Below are 20,227 nucleotides of genomic sequence, written 5' to 3'. Positions count from 1 at the left end.
GATTGGTCTAGCTAAAGTATGCCAATTTTGTTTGTTTGTTTGTTTTGAAAGAACACACTCTTAGTTTCACTGATTTTTTTCTATTTTCTATTTTATTTATTTCTGCTTTAATCTTTGTTATATTTTTCCTTCTGCTAACTTTGGGCTTAGTTTGTTCTTCTTTTTCTAGTTCCTTGAGGTTTAAATTTAAGGGTTTGAGATCTTTCTTGTCTCTTAATGTAGGCATTTATTGCTATGTATTGCCCTCTTAGAACTGCTTTTGCTCTATCTCATAAGTTTTGGTATGTTGTATTTCCATTTTTGTTTGTTACAATATATATTTTTATTTCTTTTTTGATTGCTTCTTTAATCCTTTGGTTGTTCAGAAGTGTGTTATTTAATTTCCACATAGTTGTGAATTTTCCAATTTTCTTCCAATTATTGATATCTAGTTTGATACCATTATTATTAGAAAAAAATTGATATAATTTCTATCTTCTTGAATTTTTTGAGACTTGTTTTGTGGCCTAATATATGATCTGCTGTATAGAATGTTCCACGTGCACTTAAGAACAATGTATATTCTGCTGTTGCTGGATGAAATGTTCTGTAAAAGCCTGTTAGGTCCATTTGGTCTACAGTATTGTTTCACATCTGCTGTTTTGGGCCAGGTCACAGGCTGTGTTCCCTGGAAGAGCAGTGCTCCTGGCTGGACTCCATGACTGGGCAGGGCTGCAGGCTGGGCTCTGCAATTGCTGCTGGTTGTAGGGGGGCCTCAGGCTGTGCTACCCAACAAGATGGTGCTACCAGCTGAACTTTAGTTCTGGCGGGGCCGCAGGCAATGCTTCGTAGTCAGGTAGGGCCTCACTGTTGGTAGAGGTCACTGGCAGGGCTCCCTGGTTGGGTGGGGCCTCCAACTGTATGCTGCAGTTGGGTGGGGCTGCAGGCTGTGCTCTATGGTAGGGTAGTGTCACTATCTTGGCTCCCTGTTTGTGCAGTGCTGCAAACTGTGCTCAACAATCATTCAGGGCCATTGTCTGGGTTCTGCTGCAGGAATGGTACCATAAGCTGGGCTCTGAGGCTGCCCTGGGTTACTATTTGGGCTCCCTGGTCAGGCAGGGCCAGAGGCTATGCTCAGCAGTTAGGCAGAGCAGTTAGGCAGGCTCTTTGACCAAGCAGGGCTCTAAGATGGGCTCCTAGCTGTCTAGGTTTCCTGGTCCAGAGGGACTGGAGGCTATGCTCTGCAGTTGGATGAGGCTTCTGACTTGCTTTCCTGCTTGGGCAGGCCCTAGAATGTGCTCCAGGGCTGCCTGGCACCTGAGGCCAGGTTTCTTGATTGGGCAGGACTAGTGGGTATGATAAGCAGTTGAGTGGGGCTGAAACCTTGTTTCCCGGCTCTGGCAGGGTCTTAGAATGGTCTTCACAGCCAGTATGGCCCATTGGCTGGGGACCTAAATGAGGTAGAACTGCCAACTGAACTTCCTGGCCAGACAGAGCCACCACATGGCTCTGCAAATGGTTAGAGCCCCTGGCTAGGATCTCCGCTTGGGCGCTGCTACCTGCAGGAATGCAGTCCACCAAGATCTGAGTACCAGTTTCTGTAAGGCCTGCTCCCCTTCTCTGTCTCTGCCTGATACCCAGTGGTCCAGCTCTGCAAATTCCCCCAGTGATCTCTGCTAGGTGAGACCCAAGTAGTCTTTTCTGGGAAGTTCCTGCAATAATGAGGAAGGTGGATGTCCACCTTATGCTCTCTTTTTTCTCACCAGAGAAACCATCAACCTGGAGGTGGGGATGGGGCCTCTTGGTGTGGTGCTGGGCCAGCCTGGGGAAGGAATGATGTGCTCAAAGTGAAACTGCTCCTCTTACCCTCCTAATGCGGGTTTTCTCTGTCTCTCTGTGCTTCAAGAGGGTGCTTCAGCCTCAACCCTGTTTTCTGGGATTTTCAAAGTGGTGTCTTGACTGTGGGTAGTTGCTAGTCGGTCTTCTCGTGAGGGAGACTGAAGTCACGAACCACCTATTCTGCCATCGTGATGATGTCTCTCCTCTTTGGTGTTTTCTCTATTCTTTTCTGTCAACTTCCTTCTTATTTCATATTCTCATTTCTCCTATTTTTTTTCAAATTTTTTTAAATCTCTTTCTCATTTTGCTATTTATTCTTCAACCAGCTGTTAGCTTGAAATGTAAATTTGCTGTATTTACTTAATAAAACTTTATGTTAATGGTTCTCAACTCCAAGACCCAATAGTTGTAGTTCTCTTATTCAAAAAACCTCCCTGTAAAGTTAACTATATTTTGTTTTTATTGATGTTTATGATTTTCCAATGATTTTCTTCTTAGGGTCAGCAGCCCTAGATACACTCAGTAGAGACTTTTCTCTCAGGAGCTAAAAGTAAGGCATAGGAGCTAAAAGTAAGGCATAAAATCAAGCATTTTAAATAATCTTTGAATCTTGACTTTAGAAGGTTAATACTCTGTCTAAGACACTTAACCTCCCTTCTGCCTTTAGGAAAAGTAAATAAATATACAGTCGAAGAAAAAAGTGAATTAAAAAGTTCTTGGTCTATATCTTAGCTGACCTATTGGATTACAGAAGCCTTTTCTAGCCCTACCTGTGTTATCTACAGATATATGAGACAATGGGTGTGATTGGAGGATATGTCTTATGTGCATGGGAAGAATGGGCCAATACATGTATAGTGGTTTGAATAGTGTGGCCTCAAAATTAATGCCTACCCAGAACCTCTGAATTTAACTTTTGGAAATAGGGTCTTTATAGATGTAATTAAATTTAGATGAGGTGATACTGGATTAGGGTAGACACTAAATCTAATGACTGGTCTCTTTATAAAAAGAGGAAAGAATGCTCAGACATGCAGAGAAGAAGGCCATGCGAAGATGGAGGAAGAGAATAGAGCGATACAGCTACAAGCCAAAGAAAGGCCTGGACTGCCAGGACCTACCAGAAACTACGAAGGCAAGTAAGGATCCTTCCCTAGAGTCTTCAGAAGGAGTAAGTGCCTGCTGACACTTGATTTCAGGCCTAGCTTCCAGAATTGTGAAAGAGTAAATTTCTGTTGTTTTAAGCCACCAAGTTTATGGTATTTTATTACAGCAGCCCTAGGAAACTAGAGTAATGTGTTCTGCAAGTTTGTTTTATGTAAAGCTTTGGTATCTACGGAAATTGTTCATAATAACTCTCCTATCTAGACAATATAAACTTGTGTTTTTTTGTACTATTCAAGTCTACCCAATCAAGTAAACTAAAATTTATTGAGAATGAATAATATTTACATCATATTTTCGTGAGTTATAAATACTTCTTTCCACATTGCTTCTGCCAACTAAATGATATAAATTATATAACTCTGCAAATATCCAGAGCTAATCAGTAAGTGTTTAAAGGAAAATAAAAGGAGATAGGAGAGCAAAGGCAGAAGTAAAACAAGCAGGAGAGGGACAAGAGAGTAAAGCAGACAAGAAAGGAAGGAAGAAGAACGGAAAATTTTATGATAAGAACATTAATGCTGGCATTATTTGACTTGAGGATTGTCAGAACTACTTAAAAATTCTAAGATATGTAAGGGGAAGTCTTCCCACAAGGAATGAACTAGAATAAAGACTAGAAGTGAGTAGAGATATCAAGTTATATCACCAAGAGTAAATATTATTGACTACTCGTCATGTGCAAGGTACTGTGTTAAGTACTAGCCATGAATTATTACGCTTAAACCTTGAAACAAACTCTCAAACTCTCTTACTGTACTTGCAGTATGTTAAAATGTGTCTAAAATCTGAAAGGTAATAAATGGCAATATTAGGTATTTAAATTTACAAAATATACTTTGAACTTGTCAACTCACTTGTTTCCTGTCCTCATCACCAGCAACACATGGCCCTCCTCATTGGCGTCAAACACAAAGAGAGATTTGATGTATCCTGAGTCAGCCATGTCTGCAGACACAGCATCTCATTCCCAATTCTGATGCTTTGAACTGACAGGGACACTAATGTTAAAACAGTAGCAGCAGCACCAGTCAAGTAATAACATAAAAGAAATTATTATAAAAATTGACCTCAATATTTTCACCTATCATGAGTCTTCTGCAAAGAAATCTTTTAACAAATGGAAATACTAGAAGTTCTTTCCAGTAACACTTGGCTCTCCTTCTAAAGACTACAGGAAATTTATCTACCTCGAAAACATGCTCATTGTTAAATGGCAAACTCAAACTAGAAAGTTAATTTTAGGCATATGTTAACAACACTATATTATTCTTTTGATGACACTTAAATTGTATAACAACCATATCATCTTGGGGAAAAATGACTCTGACAACTGTATTCACACTGAAACCATATTGGAATAACATGGATTCTCTGAGGGGAAAATAGCACAGTTTATGAACCAAAAAGAGGAATACAAAAATGTGAATCTTTTAAAAGAGATTTTACTCAACCTCATTTACTTGAGCAAATTGTTTTTAATCTATTATACAGTGTCTTAAGCTTAAAGGATATGATTAGATACTGGCTTTAACTCACAGTAGCCATTACTATCTTTGAGTATGTTTTTTGGAAACAACGTCAAATTTTCCATACGTAAGTGTAAAACCAATTTAAGTTTTGAAAATGACTGAACACTTTGGAAGTAGAGTGTCACTTTTCATCACGGTTAGACCCAAGTCGAGCAGTTTCCAAGAAGTTTATTATAATCACTCTTTCTTTTTAAGTACCTCCTCATAACTAATCAGTACATCAAGAAGATTTCATTTCTACTTAAAGTTTAGTTATGTAAATAAATGTAATGGACAGAGATCAGACAACCAAACTATCATACGAAAATTAAAAATAGAAGTAAACTAGAAGAAAATGTTTATTGCTTATTTGCATTTTCAGAGGGCATATACTGTAGTATCTGCTGCATCACTTATTATGAGGCTTAATAATTAGCTCCAGTGTAATTAACTGTTAAATCAAGAAAATGTAGCCAGCTTTGCTGATGAGAAATTTAAACAGTGCTATGTTCTCAAGTACGAAACATTTTCTTTTCTTAAAGTAGACCAATGCTCTACTCGTCTTCATTCTTAATTTCAAAAATGCCTATCTATTTTTTAAAAAGTGATACTTTGCAATTAATTAAGGATCTTGAAAGTGTTAAGTATTAATAATAATACTTCTATGATAGAATATATTTTTATTGTTAAAACGTTTTTATAGATTAAGCTTTTTATTGATAAATCTTTAATGCTAGATATTTTGTAAGAACACTGTCAAAACTGTATACATTGATATAATTAAAATGTGGGATATTTTGTCTTCTGGATATCTTAAAAGAAAGATAGTGCCATCTATAATAAATCACAAAGAATAAAAATAAAAGAAAAAGGGCTCAAAAAATTTCTTAAACATTACACAAAAAGAAAAAAGTTGTTAGACTACATTAAAATTAAAGAAGTCTGCTTATCAAAAGATACCATTAATATATGAAAAATGAAGCTATAAAGCAGAAGATGTATTTAAGTGTATGGTAGGATGTATGTAATGTGAACACTCTAAAGTACTTGTACTTGAATATATAAAGGAGTCCTTCAAGTCAATAAGATAAAAAGATAGATGACACAATAGAAAAAAAAAGGACAGAAGATTTGAATAGGCACATCATAAAAGAGGATATCCAAATGGTCAATAAACATAAAAAAAGATGCTCGATAGCTATCAGGGAAATAATAATTAAAACCACAGTGTCATACATATTCACCAGAAAGATAGACAATTCCGTGTATTGGTGAGTAATTGGAACACATAAAATGCTGGTGGGAATCTAAATTAGTACAACCCTTTAGAGAAGTGATTGTCACCTTCTACTAAAGCATACTAAATGACTCAGAAATTCCATTCATATGTCAAAAGAAATTCATTCACATATGTAGAAAATGATGCTCAAAATGTAGATAGTAGTATTTTTCACGGTAGCCCCAAATTTCTAGCAACTCCACTGTCCATTAAGATTAGACTGGATAAATCAATTGTATTTTATTCCAACAATGAACTATTATACAACTATAAGCATGAACAAAGCTATTGCTCCATAAAATTGGATGAATTTTACAAACATAGAATTGAGTAAAAGAAGCCAGGCACAAAAGAGAACTTACTCTACGTGTGCTGGTAAAAGTCTGTTTCTTGATCTGGAGGCTGGCTACATTAATGTGTTCACATTGTGAAAAGTTATTGAGTTTATGATTTATATACTTTTCTGCATGTAATTTATGCTTCAATAAAAAGTTAACATAAACATAAAATAAAATGGAAAGAAGAAAATATTTTCTGCATCAAAAATCAAGTAGCAAAATGTTATTTCAGGGAAAATAATAAACATATTTAAAATGTTCATTTAGGGTAGATGTTAAGAAATATTTGTATTGTTCATGATAATGAGGTCAAACTCACTCTTGTGAAGAAATACACACATTTCTTTTTATGTAGTCTTTAGTTTGATAAGCAATAAAGAGGCAGAATAAATTTGTGGAAGGTCATGGCTAGAGAGTTCAACATACCTAGGAAGGAATCTTAATTTCAAAACTTATTATTAGCTGTATAATTTTAAGCAAGAAGCTAGTCAGACATTAATAAAATAGGGATAATAATATCTGCCTCGAAAGACTTTGTAAAGGATTAGAAATGATATAAGCAAGTTTAGTTTACAGTGCTTGCCACACAATACGTGCTCAATATATGACAGCTTAAAAATAGATACCTTAGAGATACCATCTTACGTATATGTAAATCAAAGTCCATGTCCAAGGATAAGAATATACAAATGAAGCCACAGAAGTAGGAAGTTTAATGAAATAAGGGAATAAAAATATAGTTTATTATTGGACCACAGGATCAAAAGAAAATTTTCTTTGTCAGAAAATTTTGACAACTTCAAGTGTCTTTGAATTATGAGAGAAAATTCTATAAATAATAGTGTAGTAATTCATTTTATTTACTTGCCTACTTTGCCACAAATATAAACTTTTTTTGTTATAGACTTCAGAACACAAAAGAAAAACAACCAAAATATCATTGAATTAGTTTTGTTGCCTCTTACAATGTTTATCATTTATATAACAAGATTTTTAAAACCAAGTACTAAAAAGTACTAAAAGATATTTATTTTACTCACAATTAGGGTAATGCAAGCAGTGGTCCTTATAGGCACTTGCACTATGACATGAATGAATTCCTGAAAATTCATGTATAATGTAAATCTATGTAAAGCAAACAGGGCTTTAAACAAGAAAATAAATGAGTGTGTCAAGAGATGTCACTCACAATGCTAGGTAAGATTTATCATCTTCCCATAGTCTAAATTGACTTAATTATGGACAATATTAAATTTTTAAAAGAAGTAATTGGAAAAATATGTTTTGTATATTAAGAAAAACCTAATTTTATGGCGCTTATATCAATAATGACAGCTCTGCTGTCTTAGCACAAAAGTAACCATAGACCATATGTAAGTAAATGGATGTCCCCATGTTCCAATAAAACTTTATTTACAAAAAGAGGAGATGGAACATATTTGGCCCACAGGCCATAGTTTACCGACCCCTACTCGAGGGCATTATAGTCACACAGCTGAAGCTGGATCACTGACACTTTTGGGTACTAGAAGTGACATACATCACATCCGCTCATATTTCACTGGTGAAAATTAGTTAGTTATATCTAGCTGAAATGAAAGCTAGAAAATGTAATATTGGGCATATTTTTACCTGCTACAATTCTAGAAAGAGAGTAGAATGAAATTTGGTAGAGATCTAATAGCATCTGCCACCTGAGGAAAGCCTGATTTTCTCCCACATGCCTGAGTTCCAATGTGGGCTTTGCACCTTACTTAATGTAATATTTATGCAACTTAACCTCTTGTTTCCTTGATATCTTCATCCATAAGTTGGGGAAAATAATAGAACCCACCTCATGGATTTAGGATAAACATTAAATATTACCACATTTAAAGCACTTTGAATGATTTGAGACAATGCCTCAAAATTGCCTTTATATCCTTAGAGGTAATGTTAATTTTCATTTAATAGATTAAGAAACAGAGGTTCAAAGATTTGAGTGCCTTGTTTAGGATCTCATAGCCAATAGGTAGCAGACCAAAAATGAAACCAGGTCTTCCTGATTCCATACTTTCACCATACCACTCTGAGCACAGAAAAAGGACATCAATGGACAAGAATGTGTTGCCAAACATAATTTTTAGAAGTTAGATGATGTTACAGTATACTTGCATGTTGATTGGAAGGCAAATATTGATGACAAAGGAATAGAGAGAGGGTAATTCCAGAGGAAAAGTCTTGAATAGGCAAGGAGAGTTGAGATCTAGTCCATGAGTAGAGAGCTTGACTGTAGATAGAAGTACAAATGTCCATAGAAGCAAGAGGGAGGAGAAAGTACATAGATACTGACGCAGACAGATTAATATGGTGTGGCGTGCAGTGGTGGGAACACGAGAAAGTTTCCTTTAATGGCTTTTGTTTTCTTTTTCCAGCTTTATAGAGGCATAATAGACAAATAAAATTATAAGATATTTAAAGTATACAACTTGATGATATATATATATCACTCCCCCCGTTGAGTTAACACATCTACCACCTCACATAATTACCTTTTTCCTCTCTCTCTCTCTCTTTTTTTCTGTTTTCTTTTTGATGGGAACATTTAAGTCTACTCTTTTAGGAAACTTCAATTATACAAGACAGTGTTATCAACTACAGTCACCATGTTATACATGAGATCCTCAGACCCTATTCATCTTATAACTGAAAGTGTGCACCCTTTTACCAGCCTCTGCTTATTTCCCCCACCCCCCGTCCCCTGGCGATCACTTTTCTACTCTCTATTCCTGTGATTTTGGCTTTTTTTTTTTTTTTACATTCCACATATAAGTGATACCACGCAATATTTGTCTTTCTCTGTCTGGCTTATTTCATTCAGTATAATGCCTTCCAGTTTATCCACATTGCTGGAAATGACAGAATTTCCTTCTTTTTTAAAAGGATGAATAATCTTCCATTTTGTCTGTATGTACGTACTGTGTTTTCTATAGTCCCACTTGTTTATTTCTTCTTTTGTTGCTTTTGCTTTTGGTGTCATATATGGCCTTTATTATACTGAGGTACATTCTTTCTACACCCAGTTTGTTGAAAGTTTTTATTATAAAAGGATGTTAAAATATGACAAATGCTTTTTCTGCATCTATTGGAGTGACCATATGATTTTTATCCTATGTTTTGTTGATTTGTGGATGCTGAACCATCCTTGTATCCCTAGAATAAATCCCACCTGATCATCATGTAGGCTTTTATTTTCTTAGTGAACCAGACAGTAGAGTCATAGTGAGGAGAAATAAGGAATGTTAGAGGTGTGAGAAAAAGGTGTAAAAGAGTTCTCTCTGAGAATGGGAGCATTTTTAGGCAATGGAAATGTGGAAGGACTTCTAGGCAGCGTTAAGTGCCAGGTAATTGGTCACATTTTTAAAGAACATGGGATGAATACAGTTTTAAGTTTTCTCCCACCCAAGTCAGCTATCAAAATGCACATGTGGGATAGACAGATAGTTGGATTTAACCATGCTTAGGGGTTAGCTAAATGGATATGTCAGGAGAGAGAAGCAAAGGAAGCTGAGAGTTCATGTAAGAGAATTAGTCTAACAATGAACTACAGATCTAAGTTGGGTAGGGAGGGATTGGAGAATATAGAAGAGTGAGGAATGGTGACAAGCTGCTACAATCAAAGGAAGTTTCATTTAGGACCTTATTTAGTGAGGTCAAAGAATTATAGTAGTCAAGGAAGAAGAAGGAGTAAACTGGAAGGATAGGGAACTGTATTCAGATGGTGGAATGTTGAAATTGAGATGATGGAAGAGGTTGATATTGACAGTGTCTGTAGTTTGTCCACGGTAGTGAGAACTGAGGAAATGTGGCAGATAAGATCACGTGGAGAGGAGATCAAGAAACCAGATGGTGGTCGAAAACTATTGGAATAAGATCATTTACATGGATATTGAAATTACTAAGAAGTATGACAAGAGTGGTATTGGAGAGAATGACAGTAAATAAGGTGCTAAAATATTCAAGGAATCAGGAGCAGTGATCAGGGGATTTGTAGATGATTGCAACAAAGAGAGATTGCAGCTATAGACTGATGACAAAAGCTATACTGTAATTCTGTGTCTCTTGAACTTTCTCTTTTTTTCATTTCTCAAGTATTCAGTGAATAAAAATAATTTGGTATGAATAACTGATTTTCATAATTGAAAATAATAGACAAGAAGCTCTGTGGAGTTCAAGATTTTCTATAGTTCAAAAAAAGTCACAATAGGTGTAATTAAATCTATCTAATGAGGGAAGATGCATTTGAAATTAAGCTAACTAGTTGACCTTCCTTTAAGAAATATTTTGATAATTACAATTAAATTGCTTAAAATTTGCATTGGTCTCAACTAAAGTTTAGTGACCAAAATCAGTGTACAATCCCTGAAGATGCATAGAAATAAAAAGAAATGAATCTTTGTGAAGAAATCACATCATATGCAAACATTGTCAATCAGGTCTTGCATCTGCAAACACCAGTTCTTTGTAGCCATAGCTAAGAAATCTACAGCATTTAATAGTTGTGGAGTTCAATGCAAATTCAACTAGCACAACTACATAAACATTAAACAGCATTACACAAAGAATAAATTTGGTGGTTAGCAAAGTCATATAGGAGTTAGAAAATGCTAAGGTACCATTCAGGGAAAATGATTCTGATTTTTAATGATTATGTTTAGTGTTTCTACAACTTAGGCTCTCTTTATATATCACTAAAATATTAGCTCATATTAATTGACCAACAGCTAGTTTGACTACACTTTAAACTGAATTGACTGAATTTCTAAATTTACTTGGTCACAGACTTAACAAAATCATAAAATGGAAAAGGATTATTATTTCCATTTCTGTGTACTTAAGCAGCAGAAAGGCTTAGGAAATTGTATTAATATAACACAACAAGCAGAAGGGGCAAATCTGAGGCTCCCTGATATTTGCAATGCCATGTAAAGACAGAAAAATAAAGAATAGGACATAAAGGTTTAGGTCAGGAGCACAGTAAAGCCTAATTGACAAAACTAAGGTAGATTGGCATTTATTACACCAGCCATGTAAATTGGTGCATAGCCGTGCCAGAAATGGATCCTGTATAGTCAAAGGAAATGACAGATCTGGCTTTGCTGTTCTGTCATATACCATGAAACTGGTGTGGAATGTATTACTAAAAATAAATACTATTTTATCAAGCTGGAAACACCTTAGGATTTAGGGGTTTATAGAGTCCATCTTTTCTGTATGTAGCTTTTCTTCTAAGTCATTTCTGGCTCCCTGACACTCATGAGAGGGTTAGACATTTTCAAAGCTGACTTCTTTCAATAGGGACAGAGAGTAGCAATTCAGAAAAAAGTCATTAAACTCCACCTTTACCCTAGATCATTACTTTTTAAAACAGCTTTGTTGAGATATAACTCACCGCATGATTCACCCATTTAAAGTGTATAACTAAGTGGTTTTTAGTATGGTCACAGAGTTGTACAATGATAACAACAATCTAATTTTAGAACATTTAAGTCAGCCTCAAACAAACTGGGTACCCATTAGCAGTCTATCACCATTCTCCCAACCTTCCAGATCTAGACAAACACTCGTCTACTTTCTGTCTATACAGGTTTACCTATTCTGGCCATTTCATAGAAATGGAATCATACATATTGTGACTGGCTTCTTCAACTCAGGAATAATGTTTTCAAGGTTCACCCATGTTGTAACATGTATTAGAATTTTATTCTATTTTTTATCTGAATAGTATTCCATTCTACGGATATTCCACATTTTATTCATCCATTCATCAGTTGTTGGACATTTGGGTTGTCTTCTCTTTTGCCAAGTGAACTATACTGCTATGAACAATTCACATACATGTTTTTGTGTGGACATATGTTTTCATTTCACTTGGGTATATGTCTAGGAGTGAAATTGTTGCATCCTATGGTAACTGTACGTTTAACATTTTGAGGCACTTTTAGATTGTATTCCAAATAATTGCAACATTTTACATTCCCACGACTAATGTATGAGTGTTCAAATTTCTCCATATCCTTGCCAACACTTGTTATTGTCTGTCATTTTGATTATAGACATCCTAGAGGGTGTAAAGTGATATCTCACTGCAGTCTTGACTTGAATTTATCTAATGAATGAGGATGTTGATCATCTTCTCAAGTGCTTATTAGCAATTTGATATCATCTTTGGAAAAATGTCCGTTCAGATTCTTTGCCCATTTTTTTAAATTGGATTATCTTCTTATTCTTAAGTTGTACAAGTTCTTTGTATATTCTGGATACTAAACACTTATTAGATATATAATTTAGAAATATTTTCTCCCATTCTGTGAGTTGTCTTTGCAGTTTCTTGGTAGTGTTTCTTTAAGCACAAATTTTTAATTTTGATGAAGTCTAATTTATCTATTTTTTTCTTTTCTTGCTTGCTTTTGGTGTTATATCTAAGAAATCACTGCCTAAAGTCATGAAGATTTACTCCTACGTTTTATAGTTTAGCTTTTACACATAGGTCTTTGATCCATTTTGAGTTAATTTTTAAATGTGGGGTGAGGTAGGGATACAACTTCATTCTTTTGTATGAGGATGCCCGGTTGTCCCAGCATCAGTTGTTGGAAAGACTATTCTTTCCTCCATTGAATTGTCTTGCTACCCTTATTGAAAAATCAATTGACCATAATCAATAGGTTTATCTCTGGACTCTCAATTCTATTACATTGATTTATATGTCTATCTTCCCACTAGTTCCACAAATTCTTGATTATTTAACTTTGCATTAAGTTTTAAAATAGGAAAGTGTTAATCCTTCAAATTTGTTCTTTCTCAAAATTGTTTTGGCTATTTTGGGTCCCTTGTGTTTCCATATAATTTTAGGATCAGCTGGTGAGTCCCTTCACACCAGCCAGATGATATTTTTAAAAGGATTGCAATGAATCTACAGATAAATTGAAGAATATTGCCATCAAAACAAAATTGTCTTCCAATCCATGAACATGGGATGTCTTTCTGTTTATTTAGGTCTTATTTAATTACTTTCAACAATATTTTGTAACTTTCAGTATACAAATCTTTTGTATACTTCTTTGCTAAATTTATTAGTATTTTATTCTTTTTATGCTATTGTAGATGCAATTATATTCTTAATTTCATTTTCAGATTTTTTATTGCCAGAGTATAGAAATAGAACTGATTATTGAATATTTACCTTGCATACAGCAATCTTGCTGTACATCTTTATTAATTCTAATAGTTTTTTTAGTGGATTGCTTAGGATTTTTTATATACAACCTTATGCCATCTGCAAAGAGAGATCATTTTACTTCCCCCTTTCCAATCTGAATGGCTTTTATTTACTTTTTTTGCCTAACTTTTTAGGGTTAGAGGCTCTACTACCATGGTGAATAGAAATGACAAAAACAGAAATTCTTATCTTGTTCCTGATCTTAGAGGGAAAGCATCTAATCTTTCATCATTAAATGATGTGATATTAGCTGAGGATTTTTTGTAAATGTCCTTTGTCGGGTTGAGGAAGTTTTCTTTTATTCTTAGCTTGTGGAGTCTTTTTCCCTTTTTTAATGTGAAAGATGTTAGAACCTATCTCATGCTTTCTATTTATCTATTGATATCTTCATGTTGGTTTTGCCCCTTCTTCTATTTATATGGTGTATTACACTGATGGGTTTTTGGGTGTTCAACCAACCTTGCATTCCCGGGATAAATCCCACTTGGTCATGGTACATAATTCTTTATATATGTTTACAGATTTGGGTTGCTAGTATTTTGTTGAGGATTTTTACATCTATATTCATAAGAGATATTGGCCTGTAGTTTTCTTTTCTTGTTATATCTTTGTTTGATTTTGGAATTGGGTAATGATGGCCTCATAGAGTAAGTTGGGAACTATTCCCTTCTCTTCTATTTTTTTTTTTTTTGGAGGAATTGGTGAAGGATTGGTGTGAATACTTTAACTTTTTGGTAAGATTCACCAGTGAGGTCATCTGGGTCTGAGCTTTCCTTTGTAGGAAATTTTAATTGTGAATTCAGTCTCTTTTCTTATTATACATTTATTCTGATTTTCTATTTTTTCTAGAGTCAGTTTCAGTAGCTTGTGTTTTTCTAGGAATTTATCCTTTTTATCTAAGCTACCTAACTTTTTGGTATACAGATGTTCATAGTATTGCCTCATAATCCTTTTTATTTTTGTAAGTTTGGTAGTGACTTTCTCTCTTTCATTCCTTATTTTTGTAATTAGAGTCCTCTCTCTCTCTTTTTTCTCTCATCATAAGTAAAGTTTTGTCCATTTAACTGGTCTTTTCAAAGAAACAATTTTTGGTTTCCTTTATTTCCTCTGTTGTTTTTCTACCCTCTACATATTTCTGTTCTAATCTTTATTATTTTCTTCCTTTTGCTTGTTTTGATTTAAGGTTTCTCTTCTTTTTCCAGTTTCTTATAATGGAAGATTAGGTTATTGGCTTTATATTTTTTTCTTTCTCTTAATATTAGTGTTCATAGCTGTATATTTCCCTCTGGGCACTGCTTTCACTGTATCTCAAAAGTTTTGGCATGTGATGTTTTCATTTCTGTTTATTTCAAAGTATTTTCTAATTTCACTTCTGGTATCTTTTTTGATTTGCTGGTTACTTAATAGAGTGTTGTTTAATTTCCACATATTTGTGAATTTCCTAAATTTCTTTTTCTTATTAATTTCTAGTTTCACCCTATGGTTCTTAGAGAACATCCTTTGTATGATGCCAGTCTTTTTAAATTTATTGAGGTTTGTGTTGTAGCCTAGAATATGGCCTGTCCTGGAGAATGTTCCCTGTGTGCTAGAGAAAAATATGTATTCAGCTGTTGTTGATGAGATGTTCTATAGATATTCATAAAGTCTAGTTGGTTTATAGTGTAGTTCAAGAATTTTATTTTCTTATTGACCTTCTGTCTAGCTGGGTTTTTTTTTTTCTATTTTTCAAAGTGAGATATTGAAGTCTCCAACCACTATTTTTAAATTGTCTATAATTCTCTTCAATTCTGTCAGTTTTTGCTTCATATAGTCTTGTTAGATACATATATACTTATTGATCTATCTTACGGATAGATTGATTTTTAATTATTATAAAATGCTCCTCTTTACCTCTAATGACATTTTCTGTTTTAAAGTCTTTTGTCTGATATTATTAGAGTCACTCCAGCTCTTTAATCATTATTTGTATAGTGCAATTATTTCTTTCTTTTACATTTTTTTTGTGTGTGTGTGAGGAAGATCAGCCCTGACCTAACATCCATGCCAATCCTCCTCTTGTTGCTGAGGAAGACCGGCTCTGAGCTAACATCTATTGCCAATCCTCCTCCTTTTTTCTCCCAAAGCCCCAGTAGATAGTTGTACATCATAGTTGCACATCCTTCTAGTTGCTGTATGTGGGACGCTCCCTCAGCATGGCCAGACAAGCGGTGTGTCGGTGTGCACCTGGGATCGAAACCCAGGCCGCCAGTAGTGGAGCACGTGCACTTAACTGCCAAGCCACGGTGCTGGACCCTCTTTTACTTTCAATATATTTGTATCTTTAATCTTAAATCTGTCTCCTATAGACAGCATTGAGTTGGATCTTATTTTTTTTTTATGTGTGACAATCTCTGTTTTTGATTTGATTAATCCACTCACATTTAATATTATTATTGATATGGTTGGATTTATGTCTAACATTTTGTTTTTTGTTTTTCATATGTCCCATATCATTTTTTTCTCTGTTCCTTCTTTATTGCCTTCTTTTACAAGAGAATATTTTCTAGCGTAATGTATGAACCTCTTTAACGATTCTGTTTAAATTTGTCATTCTAGTTTTTTATTTTAATAAACTTTACTTTTTAGAAGATTTTTAGATTTACAGAAAACATCATGAAAAATAGTACAGAGTTCCCAAATAATCCACATCCGGTTTTCTCCATTATTAGTACCTTACATTAGTATGGTGCATTTGTCACAATTAGTGAACCAATACTGATGCATTACTATTAACTAAAGCGTGTACTTTATTAAAATTTTCTTAGCTTTTACTTAATGTCTTTCTTCTGTTCAAGAATCCCATCCAGGATATAACATTACATTTGTCATATATTCTTAGGCTACTCTTTGCTGTCACAATTTCTCAGACTCTTTGTTTTCAATGACCTTGACAATTTTGAGGAGTACTAGTCAGGCATTTTGTAGAAAGTTCTTCTGTTGGGAATTGTCTGGTGTTTTTCTTAAGATTAAAATGAGATTATATGTTTTTGAGAGGAAGACTATGGAGATAAAGTGCAATTTTCATCACATCATATGAAAGGTACCCAGTATCAACATGATTTATCGCTCTTGATGTTGACCATCATCCCCTTGCTGAGGTTGAAGTTATGTTTGTCAGGTTTTTCCATTGTAAAGTTACTCTTTTTTCCCCTTCCATACTGTACTCCTTGGAAGGAGGTCACTATGCACAGCCCACATTTAAGTGGAAGTATTGCTCCACTTTCTTGAGGTTGAAGTATCTATGTAAATTATTTGCAATTTTTCTGCATGGGATATTTGTCTCTTCTCCCTCATTTATTTATTTAAGCATTTGTTTATATCAGGATGGACTTATGAACTTTATATATACTTTTTGCTGTATCCAATACTACTTTATTTTGTTGTTTAAGTTGTTGTAGCTTTGGCCTTTGGAAGCTCTTTTAGTTGGCCCCTGAGTCTCCTTGAGAAAATTCTGTAAGTATAACATTTCTTTGTTTTTGTTTTGTCTTTAACACTCTCTTACTTTATGGCACTACAAGACATTCCAGGCTTATCTTGCATATTTCCTGCTCCAGTCCTAAAATAAATCATTTTTCCAAGGAGCCATGGTTCCTTTTATTGGAAAATGGTATTAGAAATTATGATCTTGGTGCTAGGCTCACTCATTGCCACTGGTTATTGTTATTTCTAGGCCCTCTCAGCTGAGAAAGAAAAGAAATATATGTTTGTGTATTAACATGTAGATCTACACATATCGATAAATATTTCTATATGTAACCATTGTATCTATATTAAGCTAAACATGAGTTTATACTAAAGTTTCCAAGTCTAATCCGTTACTACAGGGATCATTCTAGCCTTCTCTTCTTGCTTATCTGTAAACTCCCACTACAACAAATAGAAACCTGGCTCTCACTGTCCATTTACTTAATGGTTCACTCTATTATAGATGTATAGCAGTATTAATTATATTACGTAGTATAATATATATTTTACTATTATATTATTAAAACCTCAGTTTCCCTTTAAAACAAGAACTATAATTTCTATTTTGCAGGTAAGAAAATTGAGGCTCATGGAGTGTAATTCATTTGCCCAGAGTTGCAGTACTTATGAAGCTACAAATGGGACTCACACCTGGAAGCAAGTGATTCCAAAATCTACCAAAACCTTCCAGCTCCTGCTATTGGGAATGTGGCTATGATCCTCGTTACTGGTTAATGAAATTCCACATGTGTACCATTTTAATGGAATAAGACCTGGGATGTAGAGCAACACTTCAGAGAAGTGTTAAAAAATGTCTCCCTCTTGGCTACATACATGAAGTAAGAGTATCTTAGAAGACAAAAGTAACGGAGTCAGGGGGAGATTAGCTAGGCCTGAAGGGATTAGTAGGGAAGGAAATAGATCAAGAGAAAAAGATCTAAATAAACTGTTGGATGTGAGAAACTAAATAGGTTTAGTTCTATTAAGTAAATCATACAAAACTACGGACACGACTCTTCTTGACTTAACAAAAACAACAATTTCATTTAGTTCAATCTATACATTTCTATCAAAATTTTTTAAAAATGGGCCATTTTTTCCTTTTATAACTAATCAGTGGATAAAGCCAGAACAAATGGGATTGCTTTCCAGAAAGCAATACAATTTCAGAAATATCTTGCTCCCCTACCCTTATTTAACTCTGAGGTTGATAATCTTAACATAATCTTCTCTTAAAAATACAAAAGTTTTATTTCAAATGACATTTCCTTATTCTAATTCATTCTGATGAAGATTTTTGAGTCTCGTAAAACTTTCCCAATCATGATAATCTTTTGTTCTGATTGCTGTTGCTGTTAGGATTATCATTATTGTTAGTAATAATATTAGTAGCCACTGCTATTGTCCTTATCACCATCAGTGTCGTTGTCAAGATAGTAGTATTTTCTCTTTTGCCAAGAAAGGCATCAGATAGCTATAAGAGTAAAGCAGAGTGCAAGATTTATTTTGGGAATGCTTGCTAAGCTGCTATTCGTATTTTATGCTATGACTTTAACCTCTCGGTTGCTTAGTTTCTTTAGCTGAAAAGTGTGGATTGTGCCAATTTTACAAGGTTACTAGAAAGGTCAATGTTTGCAACTTTTAAAGCTTCTTTGGTAAGAGGCTCAGAGAAGGGAAAAGTATTATTCTACACTGTTTGGTACCTTCTGTCACAGGGCTAAGCTATGAATTTAGAATCTGATTAAAACATATCATTTTTCTCTTTACCTGTCAATTGTCCTCTTATTGAATAATAAATTGAATACTGAAGTTGGCATTTACTTAAAAATTCCATCAGATTCAGCCTCCCTCTTTTCACTGACTGTTCCAATTTCATTTGCTTAAAAAAATGCATTTTTAGTGTGTCTGGACTGCAAAATACTGAATAAAATTACCATGAAAAATAAGTAGAGTCTGCATTAGATTGATGAAGTAATTGAATGATTACAGTGAGCTTAAAATATCTTCTGATAAGCATATACTTATGATTACCATAAAAACCAAATTTGAAAAAGAACTTTGTAAGCTGAACTTAAAATTTAATTAAAAAATTAAAAATTAATAAATTTCTATTTCTTCCACTGGAATAGAGGGAGGGACACATTGGCTTACTTTTTAGGTAACTTAAAAAGAATGTTTAACTGGACCCAAGCCAGTTTTATTTCACACCAAACATTTTCTTTTGGAGTTGAAAGTGTCTGGTTCTTTGAAGATTCTGAAGAGGTTTCCAAAGTAGTTGTGAATCTCTTCAGGTATTAAAATCAGATTGTTCTTTCTATAAAATGGAAACTTTTGAAGTTCATTTCAACATAGATTCTTCACATATATGTCCACATATCTGAGAATGGTTATGTTATATTATGGTATATTCACGTAATAAAATGAAACACAATTATTTTAAAAATCACATTTTTATAGAAGCATTTAAAATTTTCTTAGAAAATATCATCATAGAGTGTGAATAGAAAATTGTATACACAATATAATCCAAATCCTGTTATTGGATTGTATATATTGAAAAAAATATATATCTATGTATAACTGGAAAAAGACACAACGATCTGTTAATTTTGTTTATCAGCGGGTAGTGGAAATGCAGGTGGTTTTCACTTATATGTTTCAGTTTTGTGTATTTTATACACTAAACATTTAAATACTAAAATTAGAAATACTAAAAATCATATGGACACAAATAATTTATAAAATTATTAACATGTGAGTATCTACAATCATAGACTCCCAACTCCTGCAGACTTAGACTAGAGGAGGGAGGCAGATAGGGATAATCCTAGTGAGAAAAGCAACAAGCATGGATGATAGAGTCTACTTCTTCCAGAAATAAGCAGCGGAGAGCTTCATGGGTTAGCATCATGGTGGCTATGAGGGTATGTGGCATGGGTATGATTAAGGGGAGGACAAATGTGGTCAAGAAAATGAAATTATCTGAGAAAAATGAACACTGACATGAATGTGAAGATTTGTTGTGGTTTGTGGAGTGAGAATCTCCAGAGGGCTTTAGGGAACCAAAGAATCAAGGGATTTTAATAATGTGGATTACGTCTTTTGATCCTCTTTTAATGTTCTTCAAGGATGAAAGCAAAGGATTTGAGTTATTTTAACATCGCTTTGAGATACTGACCTATGATTTCATAAATGCAACCCTACTCTGAACTGGAACATATGGATGTTCAAGTTCCATTGATGTAATGGAGATATGGACATAGATGTTTACTTGTGTTTCTTTCTATTCTACAACTATAAAAAATATTTTTAGCTGTGTGGTTAGTGAAGATATCTTATCATACAAAGACTTATC

At 34.2% G+C, this 20,227-nt stretch overlaps 1 long non-coding RNA gene across 1 annotated transcript; it reads left to right on the top strand.

The window, feature by feature from the left end:
- Nucleotides 1-2,835: 2,835 nt before the first annotated feature.
- Nucleotides 2,836-18,934, top strand: LOC131414962 (uncharacterized). Its single transcript, XR_009222275.1, has 3 exons — nt 2,836-2,957; nt 16,797-16,860; nt 17,444-18,934. It is a non-coding gene; the product is annotated as an uncharacterized LOC131414962 (long non-coding RNA).
- The last annotated feature ends 1,293 nt before the right edge of the window (nt 18,935-20,227 follow it).

The sequence above is a fragment of the Diceros bicornis genome, chromosome 15 (genome assembly GCF_020826845.1).
Source record: "Diceros bicornis minor isolate mBicDic1 chromosome 15, mDicBic1.mat.cur, whole genome shotgun sequence".
NCBI lineage: Eukaryota > Metazoa > Chordata > Mammalia > Perissodactyla > Rhinocerotidae > Diceros > Diceros bicornis.
This window is presented reverse-complemented; position numbering and strand designations above follow the sequence as displayed.